Genomic DNA, 20,447 nt, shown 5'->3' on the forward strand with positions numbered 1-20,447 from the left:
TCGACACATGTGACTCTGTAGATAACATTTCAGACTCCATGTCCTTCATCAGGAATGTGGAAGATGTGGACCAAAACTTCCTTATCGGAAACTTGTTCAGTTTACATGGCTCCTGTGCCTTCCTGTATCTGTTGGGTGCCTTCCTCATCTCATGCTGCCCAGTATCATTCAAAGACTCCCAGGTCTCCTTTCCTATAAAAACAGATCTGCCAGCAAATTGTTCAGTCCTGAGATATAGACACACACACACACACACACACACACACACACACACGCACACACACACACACACACACGAGGCTTTGCAGCATCTCATCATCAAGTGGTTGCGGCTGATGCTTACTTGTGTCATGACTGGTGTGCAAGAGTCATTGAACAATGGCGTGAGAACCTAAGTGCGAACCACTGGGAGGTCTGGGGCACTGCTGTAAAACCCTGAGGAACTACTTTGTAAGGCAAATAGTTTCTTCTGTTTCTGCTTTAAAGCATCTCTTTGATGGAGCAGTGGGTTCCTGCCCCAGGGCTGCCCCTGAGCAGGAATAGGACCTTGGACAGATACCTCAGTTCCTTAAGCCACTGACACTCCTTCAAAGGCTTGAACTTGATAACCTCTCAGCTCCCCATTAATCTTATACATATATGAATGATTCCATGATTTTTCATAATCATGTCTTTTTTTTTTTGGAGCCACACCCACAGTATATGGAGGTTCTCAGGCTAGGGGTCTAATCTAATCGGAGCTGCTGCTGCCAGCCTACGCCAGAGCCACAGCAACGCCAGATTCAAGCCGCGTCTGCAACCTACACCACAGCTCACGGCAATGCCGGATCCTTAACCCACTGAGCAAGGCCAGGGATTGAACCCGCAATCTCATGGTTCCTAGTTGGATTTGTTTCTGCTGCACCACGACTGGAACTCCAATCATGTCTTTTTTTAAAGATACATTAAAGGAATGCAGACACCCTCTATGATTTTTTAAATAACCAATCCTAATTTTCTATGCAGCTTTTGGAAAGCTGGAGTAAAGGATAAACTTCTATTTAGAATCCACACACACACACACAAAGAAAAAAAAAAAACACACACATTGCACATAAATAAGAAGAGGTAACGGACATAAAATTAAAAGTAAGCATCAATTGAAATAAAATCCAAACTGTTGTTCCTATACCAGAAGATGGAAAGCTGGAGATAACAAAGAGGATCCTGCGGGGAACCTGGCCTCTCCTTTCACTGCTCTCCTTCCTATTAATTGATCCCCAAAGATGCGGAAAATATTTAGGCAATTTTTTTTTTTAATGTCCTGAATGGCAAGAACAGAGCTACAATAAAGTCAAATCAAGAGGAAGTAAGTCCATAAAAGCCTGATAGGGAACAAAGCAAGGTGGACAAAATCAAAGTCTCTAAAGGGTGGATGGATCAATCAGCCTTATAAAATTCCACTTCTGGTTACACCTGAGCTAAGGCAGATCTCAGGGGTATCAGTCTCTATGTTAGCTACGTCTCCACCTTGGAAACAATGATATGCTGGATGCATCATGAGTACCAATGTGCTGGAGTGTTTAGCGAAAAGATATGACTATTACAAATAAGCAGTCACTAATGCTGGAATTACAGCTACATCTGTGGCCATGTAATTAGCTGTAAAGCTCAGCATCTGTCATGAAATTGCAACTACGATATGTGAACTGATAACACCAACAATTAAAACAATAACACCACAGAGCCTCAAAGAAGCTTTAATTATTCATTTAATTTGGAAAGTAAAGCTGGAGAGGGCAGCTGCTAAATATCTAGCTTTTCTTGACTCAGTCCTGCTCATCTGGTTTTTGAATTTTTTCCTACTGTTCATGTGATTCCCTTCTGTATTTAATGAACCCTGATTTCCCTGGAAGTCCTACAAAATAGACCACTGTTCAATCCCAGTACTTTCAATTACGTCGGATGTGTGAGCATATTATTAGCTCTCTAAAATGGACCATCAACCCAAACTTCACTAGAATAAGGGCTACTCTGATATTTAATGCACTCAAATAGTGCAATTAAAATAAAGACAGTGACTGCTATGTATCTCTAAATTTAGTCAACAAAAATTTGTGAGTCTACCATGTAAATGTCGTTCACTAAATGCAGTTCTACCTCCATTTAAATTACTCTAAAACTTTATAGTCAAGAAAAGCAAAAGGGGGAGTTCCCATCGTGACTCAGCAAGTTAAGAACCCAACTAGTATCCATGAGGATGTAGGTTCAATCCCTGGCCTTGGTCAGTGGGTCAAGGATCCGGCATTGCCACGAGCTGTGGTACAGGCCAGCAGCTACAGCTCCGATTTAACCCCCAGCCTGGGAACTTCTGTATGTTGCAGTTGAGGCCCTAAAAAGAAAAGTAAAGAAAAAGGGATGAGCAAGGAATATAATACAATCTGTTATGTAATGATGCCAGGGAGGTGTTATAAATTTTGAGCCATAAGTAAGGAAGGGGAAGGGTGACTTCTGATCTGAGATCAGAGAAAAACTTAGGGCAGAGGTGGCCTTAGAAGTGATTCTCAGTCTCGGTAAAGAGGGAAAATGACCTTTCTGACAGACAGGCTAGTGTGAAGGGTAACTCAGAAGCAAGAAAGAGCAGGGGGAGCTTGGGAGACGCAGAATGGCTACAACTGGCTGAAGTCTTAGATTTAAGGCCTGAGAGGGAGGGAAAGGATGGGTTGCCTAAAGAGTCTGGATTTGACTTGGAAGTGATAAGCTGACCAACATTTTTAAATTGGGGAGCTACAGTTCACCATGGTTCTTCAAGGATTACCTCTCTGATGAGGATGGGCAGGATCCATTGCAAAGGAAATCCCTGTCATTTGTTGGGGCCACAATAACAATCTAAGAAGAACCTGGTGAGGAGGACAGGGAGTGGAGATGGTAGGAAAGAAGAGAGACATTCTTCCTCCTAGAGTAGGGCTGCCCCATGCAACGTTCTGTGATGATGATGGAAATAGCCTATATCTGCCCATCCAAATTGGTAGCTTCTGGCCACTCACGCCTAAGAAGAACTTGAAATGAGGCTAGTGGGACAGAGAAAGTGAATTTTAGGTTGTATTTAATTTTAAGTACCTTAAATCATTCAATGTGTCTAGTGACTACTGCATTGGACAGCACGCAAGTAACAAATATTGCACAGGTAAGATGTCAAAGAAATAAGGATAAGCAATATGAAAAACAGTTAAGTAACAGAAGGCAGAAATTTAATGACCTTTTGTAACTTCCCTCAAATTTTGACTCAAGTCAAGTGTTTGTTAAAAATGCATTGAGCTGTGACCTTTTGGAAAGCACAGCCTTCTATTCATCTTTCTATTACCTAGAACTTAGTACAGTCCTAAGCACTATAAGTACTCACTGAACAACTCTGAATGAATACATAAATAAGTTAATGAATAAACACATTATACGTATGCAGTTTAGAACTCACCGAAGAGCTGACTTTAGGCAAATGTCTTAATGTGAGAAGGTAGTAACTATAGGCTATCTCTATAGCTTCACTCCCTGATTGTTCCAAAAACCAAGATTCTAGAGTATATGAACCCAACAGCCTGGAGTACTGAATTTTCATTTTTGTAGTAAAATTGGGAGTGTCATATTTCTCAAGAACTTTAAAAAAGCCAAGAGGACTCATATGAATGACAGAACCTTATCACCATCATGCATTTAGTTGAATGCTTTTAGAAGGCAATTTTCTACATATTAAAACAATACAAATTTCTAATAGAAACTCTGGAATATATTGAAACAATAAAGGAGAAAATAGAACAATCTATGATTCCATAGCCAGAGGTGTTCTCTATTGAGATATTTTTGTTGCCAAACCAAATTTGGGTCAGCTCACCCACTGGCAACAAAGCTAATGTACTGACACTGGGTTGTGGTGAAGGAAAGTGCAGTGTTTAATGCAGGCACCAAGAAAGGAGTCTGGGTGGCTAATGCTCAAAAGACTCCACCTCCTTAATGGCTTTCAGAGAAAGGTTTTTAAAGATGGAGTGAGGGAGGGGGTTGTCAGTTCACGGACATTCTTCTGATTGGTTGCTGGTGAGGTAACTGGGAGTCAACATCATCAACCTCTGGTTCTAACCGGCCTGGGGTCTACATGCTGATGGTTAGTATACAATTAACTTCTTTCACCTGGTGGGGTTTGCAGTAGCTCAAGGATATGGCTCAAGATAATAACCTAAAGCCCTTGAGGAGGAACTAAAAGTCTTAAAGTTTGTTTAAGAACTAAACTATTATTATTTTGTCTTACTTGACTGTATTCCTTTGTTTCTACATTTTCTCACTTCTCTGATTAAATGTGTTCTTTGGAACTTGGGGAACACCTGGGAGGCTAAGGTTCTTCTACAAATAAGAGGCAGGTGGAGGACATGGAGGTTCTGTCCTGGGGAGACAGGACCCCTCATAGGGTCCTGCTCAGTTACAATCCCCTCCACTTCTCTTTGATACTCTTCAATCTTGAGGGGGAACAGGTGCAGAATAAGAAAGGGAAAACAATTTTGGGTAGAGAGGTTAAGCCATAAACTCGGTATAGGAACTCAGTTTTAGGGGGAGTTGGTTTTATTATATTTCTTTTGTGTGTTTGATTCTGTACAAAACAATACACACACACACACACACACACACACACACACACACACACACACACACATACACACCTTTTTCTCCACAGAAAAAATCTTTATACCATGAGCAATGTCAATATTCTTCTGTAATAATTTTCATAGCTGAATAATATTCCATCATATTAAAATGCCATAATTTCTATAACAAAAACTTTTACTGTTGGTTACACACATTGTTTCCAGTCTTCTAGAGTACCATTTGGATATTTATAATAAGAGGCTTAAAATACCTACAGCCTTGACTGGGTTTCTCCATTTCTAGGAAAATATGAAGGAAATAAACTTCAATGGGCATCAAAGAATTATTTACAATAGGGTAAGACTGCTAAAAGGTTTCAACATCAAATAACAAGAGATAGTAAATTGTTACAATGAATATTATAAAACATTAAATGATGAAAAATTTGAAGAAGAAAATACTTATAAAAGAAAAAAACACTACATAATATTAAAATACATAGGGAGTATAATCACCAGTTTTTAAATCAAAACTAAAACCTCAACACAAGGAGGGGGAAAAAAAGCCTGGGAAACATATAGCAAAATATAGGCACACCTTGGAACCTGGGGAATAGTTCAAATAGATTCAGGTCCAGACCACCATAATAGAGCAAGTGTTGAAATAAAGGGAGTCAAATGAATTTTTTGGTTTCCCAGTGCTTTTAAAAGTTTGTTTATATTATAGTCTAGTAAGTGTTCAATACCATTATGTCTAAAAATCAATGTACATACAACAAAAAATACTTTTTTGCTAAAAAATGCTAACCATCATTGGAGCCTTCACTACTACTACTGGGTTGTAGTAGGAACAGGAAGATCACTGATCACAGATCACCTTGTAATAGGGGAGAACAAATCTGACTTCATAGTGGATCTATTATTCTATTCTATTCTATTCTATTCTATTCTACTCTACTCTACTCTATTTTTGGTTTTTAAGGTCACACCCATGGCATATGGAAGTTGCCAGGTTAGGAGTCGAATTGGAACTACAGATGCCAACTTACACCACAGCCACAGCAACATGGGATCCAAGCCGAGTCTGTGACCTACACCACAACTCATGGCAATGCTGGTATCCTTAACCCACTGAGTGAGGCCAGGTATCAAACTTGCATCCTCGTGGATACTAGCCAGATTTGTTTTTGTTACACCAAACAGGAACCCCCTTGTTCTGTTTTGAAAACATGTGGCTGCACCCTTGGCATATGGAAGTTCCCAGGCCAAGGATCAAACCGGAGCCACCACAGAGACAACACCGAGTAGTTAATGTTGTGAGCCAGAGGAAGTCCTAGATCTGTTTCTTTAACCTTCGTATTCTGTTGTTCTTGCTACAAGATGATCACTAAAGGGATGTTGCCTGTAAGTTTAATTTATAACAGTCCAACTCTAGGAACCCTGCCTCCCAGATAATGAATGTTAAGCTAAAATACCTTTTCTTAACCCACAGGAAACATCCTGACCAGGCCCACCCATAAATGACTGCAGGAAGGAAGAAATTAACACATCCTCCCTGGAGGCTGCCTGGAACCAGGAAATGTCTGACTTTACTGCCTCCTCTTTCAATGTAAAAGAAGTCTGAATTCTACCTCAGGCAAGATGGTTCTTGGGACAGGAGTCCACCATCTTCTCGGTCTGCTGGCTTTCCAAATAAAGTCACTATTCCTTGCCCCAACAACTCATCTCTTGATTTACTGGTCTGTTGTGTGGCAAGCAGTTTGAGCTTGGACTCAGTAACACCATAAAATATAGTAACAACGAAAATGTTTGAAATATTGTGAGAATTACCAGAATGTGACAGAGAGACATGAAGTGACAAATGCTGTTGGAAAAATGGCAGGAAAAGACTTGCTTGACACAAGGCTGCCGCAAACATTGTTTGTTTACAGAAACAAACAAACACGGTATCTGCAAAGTACTATAAAGCAAAGCACAGTAAAATGAGGGTGCCTCTGTTAGCAATGACTGTCCTTGTCTGACAGACAAGAAAGTCATTATATTTGCTTCCACCCCCAATGTTTCCACATAGTAAAAGTTCTATAATAGACACAGTTTCCTCTTAAGGCGTCCATAGAGCATCAGTTAAGATCCCATGGCACTCTGATGCTGTCACAAATGTTCTCAGGAAAGACATCATGGCCCATGGTGACATTTTCAGAATGCTGTGAGACAAGTTTCGCCATGTGAAATCCTATACAGCAAAGCAAGTGAGCACGACTTTTAAGCACACAGACTTAACAGGGAGTTTGAACACACTGCACATTCTCATCTCTGTTCGGAGCAGGGCACAAGGACATGATGACCTTGCTCAAAACCTTAGACAATACTCACTGAATGTTAACTTCATCCCTTTCTGTTAGAAAGAAAAATCATGACATTACCAGGTCGAAGAGACTCGGGTCTCCTGGAGGGGATTCTGCCAAGGGTGCCTCCTATAAGGGCAGATACACCAGGCAGCAGGTGTTTGATTACAAGACCGGCGAGATGAGAAAACCATCTGTGTGAAAAGGCAGTAAGTACAACAAAGCACACTGGCCTTAAACACTGCTGCTACCACTTGCAGGACTATTTCCAGTCCAAGCTATCTTCTAGTGCTGTCTCTAGGAAGGCACGAGGCTAGGCAGTCCACGTTCTTTTCCACCACTCATTCCCCCTTTGGCAGATGAGGAAATATTAACTCAGAGCTTGGGAATACCCCCATCTTATATACGGGAAATTGAAGGGTAGAGAGAACAAGCAAACTGCCTGAGATCCCTTCCTTTAAGAAGCATCAAAGGTGCGATTTCGAGCCAGTCCGTCTGGCTCCAGAGCCTGACTCCTCCACGTCCTCTTTCTTCCCCACTCAGCCCCACTAAGCTTTTAACCTCTGCCTCCAACATTATTTACATAATCAGCATGAAGTCTGTACACTTATTTATAGACACACCATTTCTAGCTAATGTGAACAATCATACCAATAGCATTACATGGAAAGAAAAACGACTCCACGAAACCCCTTTCCATAGCTCGAGCTCACAGAACCATAGATTTTCTGGAGCACTCAACCCGAAATGGGTTCCATGTCATTTCATATTTAATTGGAGTCAAGTGTGCCAAACTTAACTATACCTAAGTAGTCACAGGAGAATAGATGGGTCCAGGGCTAAAATACATGTTTCTCTGACCCAGATTATGGGCTTTCCTTTTCTAATAAATTAGTTCAGAGTTTCCCATTTTCTTTAACCCATTGTTCCGGCTTATGTGGTTCCACTGACCACATAAGCCAGAAGCAGAGACGTGACTATGTCACTATGAATTGTCTGTACCTTGGTGCCACCATATGTCCTCCTGAGGGATTTAGTCAGAACATGAAGCGACTGGCCCCATTCTTCTATCCCCAATTTTCCTTGCTGTCCATGTTCATGTCTGTTGGTGGAAGGGAGCAGTGGAAAGCAGCTGAATGCAATCACCTTTCAGGCTTACGAAAAATAGGTGTTCAGAAAAAGACATGGTGGATCAAACAGGAAAAAGTCTAGTTTCCAAGTATATTCTCTGTGCATGGCCTCAGGGTCTTGTAATACCTTTTATTAACATGAAAATACATCTCAAGTCAGTGGATCAGACTTCCGGTTGTGGGGCTCCCTGAACCTTTACCAAGTTACAGTCCCATCACTCTGACTTGTGATTTCATTTAATAGGATTCAGTGAATCTGGTCCATCAGATTTTTCCTATAACTTGTTTTATGAGAATAATACCTTTCATTTGCATGGTACCTTACACTTCTCAAAGCAGCCGTTGAGTGATCATAACGTTGCAGTTACAGGCATAAATAGAAATGATGCCCATTTTAGAGGCTAAGAGTGAAGAAAGAGACAAGAGTTGTGGTACTACATGGAGAAAGGATGTATCTCTTTTCAACAATTATAATGGGATTTATTTATAAGTCAGTCTATGACTCAAATATGACAGATGGCTTCCTACCTGCCCAAACCTTTTGGGGTATCAAATCAATATGGATTATGTGCCTACTCGGTGCCAGGCACTGAGCCGGGGCCAGGGATAGAAAGAGCTTGGGATGGAATTCAAGGATTTGTCGTGTTACAAATCCTCCCCAGGTTATACTGCTGCCCAGCCAAGCCTGGGACCAGTAGTGCTGTGGAAAGACTTCAGGCCTCAGGGACCCACGTGACCTAGAGTTAAAATTCTGGCTCAACCTCTTACCAGTTCGGTGACCTTGGGAGTCATTTTACTTCTCTGATCTTCAGTTTCGTCATCTAGAGCCAATGGAAACAATCTCTCCAAGCAAAAGTATAGGTAAAACGAGATAATGGATATGAGATAAAGTATACCTGGCACATGATAGGTATTCAATTAAGAATAACTCTATAGAAAGGGGAGATTAGAGGAGAAGGGAAGAGTAGGACGGAGAGCTCGGTCAGATCGATCCCTGGAGACCCTGCTGAGTCCAAGTCCAATGTTACAAAATGCGATATAACAGACCCTAGAGAAACTTTAAAAACACCCCGTACTTCAGGGAGCTCCTGTCATGGCTCAGCGGTGACAAACCCAACTAGTATCCATGAGGATGCTGGTTTGATCCTGGTCTTGCTCAGTAGGCTAAGGATCTGGCCTTCCTGTGAGCTCTGGTCTCGGATCCTGTGTTGCTGTGGCTATGGCCGTGGCAGTGGCTGGTGGCTACAGCCCCAGTTGAATCCCCCTGGCCTGGGAACTTCCACATGCCCCGGGTGCAGCCCTAAAAAAACAAAACAAAAACAAAAACAAAACAAAACCAAAACAAAAACAAAACAACAAAAAAATGCACATGGCATTGCATTTATACCTCCCAAAAAGTGGAAAAGGGCCAGTGTCCCAGTGCCAAAGAAAGACATCCCTCCTGCACACTACAGACTGGGAAGCTCAGCAGCAGAGCCCCAGAAAAGAGCACACAGCATCATGACTGGCTAGACTGAAAACAGTCGCTGCAGGAAGGCAGGCAATCTGCTATTAGTGAAAAGGCTAATGACATCCCATTTTAGAAAACATTTGCCTGGCTGGCCACTTCAGAGACCCAGATGTCGCTCGTTCCATAGGCATTTTCCACGAGCAGCCAGGTATGAGGCACGGTCATTCCTTTCCAGGAAAGCCTGGATGCAGCACCGTGCCCAGAAGCAAAGTTCATAGCACTGACAGCACCACTGGCGTGCAGGCTGCAGGGGGCCGAGTGAAGCCTCTGGACTACCTGAAATCCTCACCACCTCAATCCAAAGAGCAGACGACCATCCCAAATCTAACACCAAGCTGGAAATTGTGGTGGAGCCAGACAAAGAAAAGTGAGCAATTAGACTTCAGTAGGGAATATGAGTTTAGTGATGCATCATTTCACTCATCATCTTGAGCAAGCAAACGACTTTCCAAAGCAATTGATGGGCTTTTAGCCAAACCCGCACTTACTGCAGTCTCTGCACGAGGCAGACTGGGGCACGAAGTCAGGTGTTATGGTGAGCTAAGCAAAAGTGAGGGAAGAGACCACGTGAGCACTAAACCACGGGGTTTAGTTACTGGCAACGACTACGACACTGTGGGAGGGAAAGGTCAAGGTGAGAGAGGTCTGAAAGAGCTGATTCTACTCCTGATTCATGGGTTCGTCACTGACTTAACCATAATCGAGGGAGGGCAATGGAAAGTGAACCTTCCTACTTATAGGAACGCTACCCGATTCCCAGCAGGAATTTCATGTCAGTCCTCCAGATGCTCTCATGCTACAGAAGCGTGAGGAACGAATGCCTCAGAAGGGCCAAGTGTGCATTTTAAAAAAACACTTGGTTCACATCCGTTTATTTATTTACTTGGCCACATCCTTGGCACATGCAAGTTCAAGGGCCAGAGATGGAATCCGAGTCAGAGCTGTGACCTACGCCACAGCCACGGCAACAGAGGATTCTCAACCCTGCACCGGGCTAGGATCGAACCCTCACCTCAGCAGGTTTGAACCTGAGCCGCTACAGAGGCAATACCAGATCCCTAACCCACAGCGGGAACTCCCAAAACACTTGGTTCGAATACACCAGCATAATTTACTCCTCTCATGTTTTCCCTTTACTTTTTCCAGCCGTGGGAAAAATTAGTTCAGAACTAATGAATTTCTAAATATTTGAATAGGAGTCAATCAGTGATAAGCCTTCCTGCTCCGATTTCATATTTAGTCTCTGGTATTACGACAGCAACTCCAAAGATAAGGGAGAGGCATACGGGGTTTAACTCAGGGTTTATTTCCTCCACTCTCTTCACAGCATTAGGAGTGCCAGCGATGACGGTAAGAGCATTATCTGATTTGATGTGAGTGGCAAACTTTTCAAATGAATAACTGACGTCAGCTTCCCTGTCATGTTGCCAAGTTTAATTCCCACTTCTCCCACGATTAATACTCTAATGAAGATGCTGTCTGATTAGGGCTAGTATACACTCACAAAGCTTCACTCTCGGCTACAATTAAAGCTTCTGCAGTGAACCATGATAAATCAGCCCCATCGAGAGTCCCCATTAGTTATAAGACTAGAAACCATTGAACATTTCCATTTCTCTCTAAACCTGGATGACCTCACAGTGTATTTAACATTTTAGCATCACTTTATTTTAACAATAACGTGTCTGATTCTGTTTGGGGGCATTCTTCCCAAACCATTCCCCGAAAGGGAAGGGATCTGGCTCCAAAGGAAGACGGAGAGGGAAAGTGACCTTCCTAGAACAGGAAATCCTAACCGAGAACTAAGCGTCCATCGACAGAAGAATGGATAACGACGGTGTGGTGTATGTGCACAGGGAATGCTACTCAGCTATAGAAAGAATGGAATTATGCCATTTGCAGCAACACGGATGGACCTAGACAGGATCATAAGTAAGCTAAGTCAGAGAAAGACAAGTCTCACGACATCACTTACATGTGGAATCTAAAAAAAAAAGATATAAATGAACATATTTACAAAACAGCAACAGACCCACCGTCACAGAAAACGAATATGATTTCCAGAGGGAAGAGCAGGATTGGGGAAGGGGGAGATGAATTAGGAGTTTGAGATTAACGTATACACACTACTATGTATAAAATGGATAAACAACAAGGACCTACTGTATAGCACAGGGAACTAAGGGTCTTATGCTAACATAGAATGGAAAAGAATATCTACCTATAGTTGTATCTATATCTATATAACTGAATCACTCTGCTGTATACGTGAAGCTAGCACAACACTGTAAATTTAACCATACTTCAATTAAAATGGTGTATATATATATATAAATGAATTAACTGAAAACTTTGTTTTCTAGTTAACTGCACCATGAAGACAAAGAGCATTGGTCAAGCACCTACTCAGGTGGAGGTTGGGCTAAACTCAGCTAAGAGGAGTTAATCATGTTCCATTTGGTACAGTACTTTTGGCATTTCGCACATTTTCCATCTATATATGGTACAGACAGTACCAGGATACCTTTTAATTCTAGAAAGTCGTATCAGCCAGTTTTCCTCCTGAGATTTATTTATTTCAAAGGTTCAAGTCAAGGAAAGAAAGTCAGTAGGGAATGAATGAAGTTCCAAGTTAATTGAGTGAGCCGCTGCGGTCAGGAAGTCCAAAACAGCCCGGCTCTCAATGCTTCCAGCTTCCAGCTCCATAGGGAGGGAGTCACAAGCCTCCTAATATCTAGTTTGACAAAGGAAACAAAAAGGCACCTACGCACGCCAGCTCTCTGTGCTGAGAACTTAAGGATAAAGGACGGAGGGAGCAAATGTGCTCAGTTCCCATCTCTGGCCGGCACGGAAGGTGCCTCTGCATCTCCCACCAGCAGCTACAAAAACCTGCCCTGCTGAGATTGCGAGGTTTTGCTCTTCCTCCCAATGCCTGAACCTCACTATGGCTCCGAAGAGCAGCAGCTATCTCCTTCCTATGTTCCAGGCATGACACTGAGGTGTTTTTCTCTTACTGTGCTGTTAAAAGCCCTGGTGATTATTTCTTTACAGTGATGGTGGAAGTCTGTCTTCTTTCCCTTTGCAGAAACCACTCCCAGCTTGGCCCCCCTCGGTCTGTACTGGCTCCTGGCAGCAGCGGCCCTGCTGGTCTTTCTTCCTTGATGCTCTCATTTCAGATATCCCTGCGGAGGACAGCCTGGCCGCTCAAGACCTAGGCACACCTCCCCAATACCTGTTCAGCAGAACCAGCCACTCCCTTCAGTCCACGAGGTCCAGGTGCCAAGAGCCCTACCCATCCCTCCTGCACCGAGGCCATGGATGAGGGTCTAGCCTCCCTGAACCCAAAGCTCCACTCAAGGACATTGCCTGGGTTTCTGAGGATCTGAAGCAGCATGGAGCTCGGGGCTACCAGCTTCTTGCCAGGAGATGGGCATCTTCTTGAGAAAGGAGTGACTCAGAGACTTCTGGGAGAGGGATTCAGCCCCTGGATCTGGCAGGCCTGAAGCCAGGCTACCTTGAACTTCAGTGACACAAGCCAATAAATTCTCCTTTTTTCGACTCGGCCACTGGAGAACTCTTCCAATGTGCTGCTTTGCTAAGGATCCTGCAAAGTTTCCTGGGACATCCAAAGTGATCCATTCTTCCTTTCCAAACTCCTTGTTTGTTGCCATTTGATCCTTTTACTTCCAGATGTGCAGCTTCTCTCTGCCTTGATCCTCCATATCCCAGATCAGTGCTTTCCTCACACCCCTTTATTTTCTCCCTTTCCAAATAAAAATCCTTTGCCCCTTCAATGCAAACTCACCTGAATTCTCATTCTACCTCCCGTCAGCAGTTGTTCATCTCCTGAACTCCATCAGTATGCACATGATGACAGAGCAATGGAGATGTCTGTACCGCAATTAGACTGTAAATTTAATGTATTATTCTCATAGTTCCCGTTGTGGCTCAGTGGTTAATGAACCCGACTGGGATTCATAAGGATGCGGGTTCAATCCCTGGCCTTGCTCAGTGGGCTAAGGATCCAGAGTTGCCGTGAGCTGTGGTGTAGGTCACAGACGAGGCTCAGATCCTGCGTTGCTGTGGCTCTGGCGTAGGCCAGTGGCTACAGCTCCAATTAGACCCCTAGCCTGGGAACCTCCACATGCCATGGGAGCAGCCCTAGAAAAAGGCAAAAAGACAAAAAAAAAAAAAAAAAAAGGATTATTCTCTAATTTGATTTAGTATTCTCAAATCTTTTAAACTTTATGGTATTCTTTTTGATAACTGAAAATTCTACTCCTTTCTCTCTCTCTTTTTTTTGGCTTCACGTATGGCATGCATAAGTTCCTGGGTTAGGAATCAAAAATGCCCCACAGCCATAACCAGAGCCACAGCAGTGACAATGCTGGATCCTTAACCCACTTCACCACAAGAGAACTCCTATTCCTCTTTAACATCATCTGAAATTTCAAAACAAATAAATATGGTGACCAAAACCAAACTCAATATTTGGTGTAATATTAACTATGCATCTTTAAGAAAGACAAACACCACATGATATCACTTATATGAGGAATCTAAAATATGGCACAAATGAACCCATCTACTAAACAAAAACAGACTCACAGACATAGAGAACAGACTTGTGGTCGCCAAGAGGGACGGGGAAGGAGTGGGATGGATGGGGCGCTCGGCGTTCGTAGATGCCAACTATTACATTTGGAATGGATAGACAAGCAAGGTCCTACTGTAGAGCACAGGGAACTATAGCCGGTCTCCCAGGATAGACCATGATGAAAAAGAATATAAAAAAGAATGTACATATGTATGTGTGTGACTGAGTCACTTTGCTATACAGCAGAAATTGGTACAACATTGTAAATCAACTACACTTTAATAAAAAAAATGCAGCTTTAACCTCATCTTAGACTAGAAATGTGGACTGTATCCCCAAGATCACTGGTTCAGACTTGAATAAACATCAGAATCTCCTGGAAAGCTTAGGAAAATTCAGACACCCAGCGCTTGTTCTCGGTCTGGGGTAAGGCCTTGAGAATGTGCACTTCCAACGAGTCCCCAGATGATGATGTGGTTTGAGGACCACGGTTGAGAATCACTGGCCTCCACCCTCTTTATTGAGAAGAGCCTGGGTTTGAATTCCAGATCCACCTCAGCTCCTGTGATCTGAGACGAAAGATTCCCAAGGCTCTGAGTATGAGCTGCAGGTGCACAGAAGAGTCAGCACCCCGATCTGCCATTCTGCTGACCTTGACTGAGCGCTTTCCTCAATCTCCCTACGCCCCCATCTCCTACCACCCGGCATGAGTCAATGACACACGTGTTGACCTCCCGAAGCTTACAAGTGAGGTGCTTCTTACAATACAGGGCACATAGTAAATGCACAGTAAATGCTGTCATTCCTGGTGTTGTTAGGATTGCCATCAGCAACAGGAACTCAGTGGTCTTTCAATTCCCTGTCCAGGGTTCTTTTACTCAGCCACCGTATCTCTGATGTGAATATACCTTCCACTATAAGGCCAGTCTCTAAGAGTATCCTTTCTCATTGTTCTATTATTCTCTTCTATTACAGTGTTTGAAATTATCTTTCTTTGATCAGCCCAGAATTTTTTCCTTCCATGATGGAATGTGTTTTTTTCCTTCCTCCAAATTCAAAGAAAACTCACTTTTCCCAAAGTCTGTGCATTAGAATAAGACACTGCACCAAAAGCACCCCGTTTCCTTTCCCCCTGACAATTATTGATAACTTTCTACAAAATATATTGAAGCTTCTCATCAGCTCTATCTACAAAATTCTCAACATACCACCATGAAGGATGGTTATGTGTGGCACTTCACAAAAACTCCAGGAAAACAAGAGCCATTTGTTTCCTGCTCTTTTTAATTTACCCCATGAAGAGTGACAGCCAGACGCTTGCTCTTAATGTGGTCATGGAGGCATCTACCATGCATTCAAAAGCTTGGCAAGGGGCTGGCCCAGAGAGAGCTGGGGCAGAGAAGCAGGATGCTAAGGAAAACAGAAGCCAAGAGTGAAGCAATTAACATTTTTTTATGCTTCACTATAATTAGCCAGATCGAAGGGGACCTGGGCTCACAGCATCTGCCAGCCACGTGACTCTCTGAGGACAGTCAGTGAGCAGTCCTGTAGGCCTTCAATATGACTAACTCCACGGGCAGAAATGGTTTTTCTCTAAATTACTCCTTTGTGAATCCTTTGCCAGTTACTCCCATCCTGAAGTGCTGCACTTGAGCAGTCACAGGACACACAGTTCCTGTTTCCTGCGAGTGGCGAATGGCTCTCGAAACCACAAACAGCCCTGCAAGGTCGGCACCGGAGCTTCAGGTTCTGGGACTCCACCGATGCCTCCTTGCTAGGAAGCGGCAGAACTGAACTCAGATCTTTTCAAAAGTCAGTGATTTGCAAATGCTCCTGATCATAAAAGAATCTCTGGAGCTGTTTACTAAAAACACGTGTTTTAAGCCAGTAGCTCTGGAGTGAGACTGGGAAACAGCATCTTTAAAAAGATTCAAGTGGTTCTTATTTTTCCTCAGGTTGGGTCAACCAATTGCAAAGCTGTAAGAGAGTATCTGTGGGACTTTCTATTTATGCCCAGCATATTGAAAACAGAAGCTTCAATTCTTGGGAGTCTTACAGAGTTCATGACTTGTCAGTCTCTTCTAGTCTTTTTTTCAGAGACCCAGAGTAACAGACTCATTTCTATCACAATCCATATGGATGTGTACCCCTTGCCCGGAAACCTGAGTGGTTCCCAGTTTCATTCAGCATCATAGTCAGAATCCATACAGTGGCCTGCAAGAACCACAGGATCTGGCCCACTCTTAGCGCCTGACACCAACGCTCTCACACTCATTCCTTTCCAAACACGCAGCCCTCGCCACCCCAGAAACACGCCAGTTCCCACACTGTGCCTTTGTAGTCGTTCTAACTGGAACATTCTTCCGCCAGATATCCACACAGCCAACTCCCTCACCTCCTGTAAGTCTCCGCTCAAACCGCAGCCCCATAAGGCCTGCCCCGATCATCCTACTTGAAACTCAACCTTCTCAACTCCTATAATTCCTCACTTTTCTTTTTTTGGCTGCCCTGTGGCATACGGAAGTTTCCAGGCCAGTGACAGGTTCCAAGCCGCAGTTGTGACCTATGCCTCTGCTGGAGCAATACCACATCCTTAATCCACTGTGCGAGGCCGGAGATCGAACCTGCGTTCCAGCATTCCCAAGATGCTGCCAATACTGATGCGCCACAGTGGGAACTCCAACTCCTCTAACTCCTAATCCTCTGTACTTACTGCCACTTTTTTTTCTCTTGGCCATTTATACCACACATGCACACACTAAGGTACAGCTATAGCTTCCAACATGCCGATTAAGAAGATACTGTGCAATTTACTTGTTATGCTTCCTGTTTGTGATCTTCTCCTGCTACAAGTAAGCTCCACGAGGTCAGAGATCTATGCTACTGATATATGCCCAAGCAACTAGAACAGTGCCTGGTATGCAGTAGGTGTTTAACAAATATATGTTAAATTAATGACTATAATTGAAACAAAATTTCACACAATACTTAACCTTACCATGTCAATGTATTCTGATACAGTCCATCCAATTCTATTCTAATTTATTTTATTAAAGTGTTGGCTGCAACACATGCTTGGTTACCCAACAATTTAAAAAAAGCACTGACATAATCAAAATTCTGCTGCTTGGTGGCCAACCCATTGCTGGGTGCCTGTTTAAGTCATCAGATCAATTTTTTTACCAGGTGCCATTTGACCAAATACAAAGAGCTTCCTCCAAAGGGTAACAACTATAGAGGGTGATAGAACACGTGCAAAGAAGAAAGATGATAAGATGATAAAGTTAGAAGTTTTGGTAAATGATTCCTTTGGCAAAATGCTAACTTAGCTTCAAGGGTTTAAAGCAAAGTGGTAATAGATGCGTGGATGTAGTAAGCAATGCCTCAGGGAGTCACAGGGAGGGGCACGACATGTTTCAGACTGTATTAATTTAGTTAAGCGAAGAGTGTTTCAAGACATACAGTTTAATCATCATGTTTTATAAATTTTCCTCTCAAACCTGCTAAAAGGAAAGGGATGGTTTTACATCCAATGAGACATTTCAGAGAACAAGTTCACTATGCCCCGTGTTATCACCGATAACCACTTATTTGTAGTTACATTTTTTGGAGTTTTAAATAGTCTTTAATCTTAGTTTGGCTTCATGTTTCAGAATTTATACCATAAGCATTTTCCCATTAGTTTGCTAGGAATGTCCTAACCAAGGACCACGGCCTGGGTGGCTCCCACAACAACTCCGGAAGCTGAAAGTCCAAGATCTGGGTGTGGGCAGGGCTGGTTTCTTCAGAGGCCCCCCTCCTTGGCTTGCAGGTGGCTGTCTCCTCTTTGCGTCTTCGCAAGGTCTCTCCTGTGAGTGTCTGTGTCCCAATCTCCTCTCAGTCATATTGGGTTAGGGCCCATTCTGATGACCTCATTTTAATTTAACTATTTCTTTAAAAACCCAATCTTGGAGTTCCTGTTGTGTCTCCTCGGAAATGAATCTGACTAGCATCATGAGGACACAGATTCGATCCCTGGCTCCACTCAGTGGGTTAGGGATCTGGCATTGCTGTGGCTGTGGTGCGGCTCAGATCTGGCATTGCTGTGGCTCCGTTCAGTGGGTTAGGGATCCAGCATTGCTGGGGTCGCAGCTCAGATCTGGCTTTGCTGTGGCTGTGGTCTAGGCTGCCAGCTACAGCTCTGATTCGACCCCTAGCCTGGGAACTTCCATATGTCGCAGGTGTGACCCTAAAAAGGAAAAAAAAAAAAAAAAATCTTCAAACACAGTCAAGATCCTGAGATGCCAGGGCTTCCATATAGGAATTTGAAGGAGACACAATTAAGCCCATAATACCCACATTCTTAATTCTAATGCTTAAAACACACTCAGGAATAAGCCTATCATTTTACACTTGTATCTGTTGTCATATACGCAACCCAAAGCTCAGGTAAAAACATGCTACTTCCTCTTCACTGTACCTGGCCTCTCTAAAACAAAGAGAAATGAACCAGGTAATAAGGTAAATTATTTAATTTAAATTAATTTAACTATAACTAAGATCACCAGATGTCCTTATCAACTCAGGAGAATAAAAGAACGATTTTCCTCAAAAGTCGGGCCTGCTTCCTAGATACTTCATTCTGGACTGGTTTATACTGACATGCCTTTTTCTCCTCAACATTCTCGGTACAAATTAAAAAGATAAAGGAACATGCACTTCAGGGAGGATGAAGTGACCAATTCAGGAGGAAACGTGACGGGAAATGAACGGGTTAAAATCAACCACGTATAGATGTTATCACCCGGAAAGCATCCCAGGAATCACTGCTATTTCCACATTACACAGGGTAGAATCCGCGTGGGATACAGCTGTCGGCAGAATCTCAGTGGAATTCAGAACATAACTGGTATCAGCATTTTGCCAGGTCAAACCTTGCCTGAAGGCCCACTATGGGTAAGGGATTGTACAAGAACTTAAAGGAGACTGAGTGAGAAGCTACTGAAAGAAGTAATTTTTTTTCTTACTTGGTGGATGAAAGATTTAGTGGAACTATGAGATCCGTCCAAAACACATGAGGGCTCTTAGGCAGAAGGAGGATTCAGTGTATTCTCAGGGGCTACAGAACACAGTTTGATCAATTGGTTCAAACCCTGAGAGGCTGATTTTGGCTCAAGAGAAAAAGGCTCTGCCCAAGAGAGCTACCCAGTAACACTGGGTGCTGCGTTCCTCTCACAGTATTATGACGAAGGGTCCTGGGCAGTGGGGAGAGAGTCATGTATCAAGCAGGGAAAGAACAACTTCTTGGTTCTTCCCAAATCTGAGACCTTTCCATCTGGTTCACCCCTCCTACAGGATTCCAGTGATAGAGTGAAGGATAACGTCTACCTACCTTCATGTATTGTTTAGATGATATTTTATCTACAGTATAAATAAAAACAGTCTCATTTATCCAAGGACCCATTGCTTTACTGTCACAAAGGAGTTGTCCCCGATTTCTTCAGCCTTCACCCACCTCTCCCTCTACCATCTGCCACTCAACTGAGATCAAGCCTTGGGAGTTCCCTGGTGGTCTAGTGGATAGGATTCAGCACTTTCACTGTTGCAGTCCAGGTTCAATCCCTGGTCTGGGAACTGAGATCCCCATGAAGCTACTCATGCTGACAACCTTGTCATGTAGGCAACCCAGCAAGAACCCTCTCTCTTTACAGACAAAATAACCCCAAGTATATCATCGTAGGAAATAAAATTCAAATAACAATGATCTGTGATCTTACGCATTATAATAATAATTATTATTATTATTTGTCTTTTTGCCTTTTCTAGGGCTGCTCCCATGGCATATGGAGGTTCCCAGGCTAGGGGTCTAATCGAAGCTATTGCTGCTGGCCTACACCACAGCCACAGCAACGCCAGATCCGAGCTGTGTCTGCAACCTACACCAAAGCTCACGGCAACGCCAGATCCTTAACCCACTGAGAGAGGCCAGGGATCGAACCTGCAATCTCATGGTTCCTAGTCAGATTTGTTAACCACTGCGCCACAACGGGAACTCCCTCTTATGCATTATTTTCATTATAACTTTCTAGGGAACATTATGAAGGTTTCCAATATCCGACACTGGCCTCATGGACTTAATGTTCCTATTCCATGACCATCAGGGTAGATAATCGTTGTGATTTTGAACAACAACAAAAAGAGGCATCAACTATAAATGAAAATACAATACATATGAGAACGGACCTGTTGTTACTACGGCTAATATATGTGCCAAAT

The 20,447-nt window shown here is 43.1% G+C and overlaps 1 protein-coding gene and 1 long non-coding RNA gene across 2 annotated transcripts in view; both read right to left on the reverse strand.

Annotated features, from left to right (window-relative positions):
• Positions 1 to 20,447, reverse strand: part of LHFPL6 (LHFPL tetraspan subfamily member 6) — a 227,060-nt gene that overhangs the window by 130,323 nt on the left and 76,290 nt on the right. The window lies entirely within an intron of this gene.
• On the reverse strand, positions 15,162 to 20,383 carry LOC146398545 (uncharacterized). The gene is made up of 2 exons (XR_014819338.1): positions 20,225 to 20,383; positions 15,162 to 18,396 (listed from the first exon to the last, which is right to left on the reverse strand). It is a non-coding gene; the product is annotated as an uncharacterized LOC146398545 (long non-coding RNA).

This window comes from Sus scrofa, chromosome 11, assembly GCF_054392235.1.
Source record: "Sus scrofa isolate SSC_HxYL_T2T_F1_AM1 chromosome 11, Sscrofa_HxYL_maternal_Yorkshire_Landrace_v2.0, whole genome shotgun sequence".
Classification (NCBI taxonomy): Eukaryota; Metazoa; Chordata; class Mammalia; order Artiodactyla; family Suidae; genus Sus; species Sus scrofa.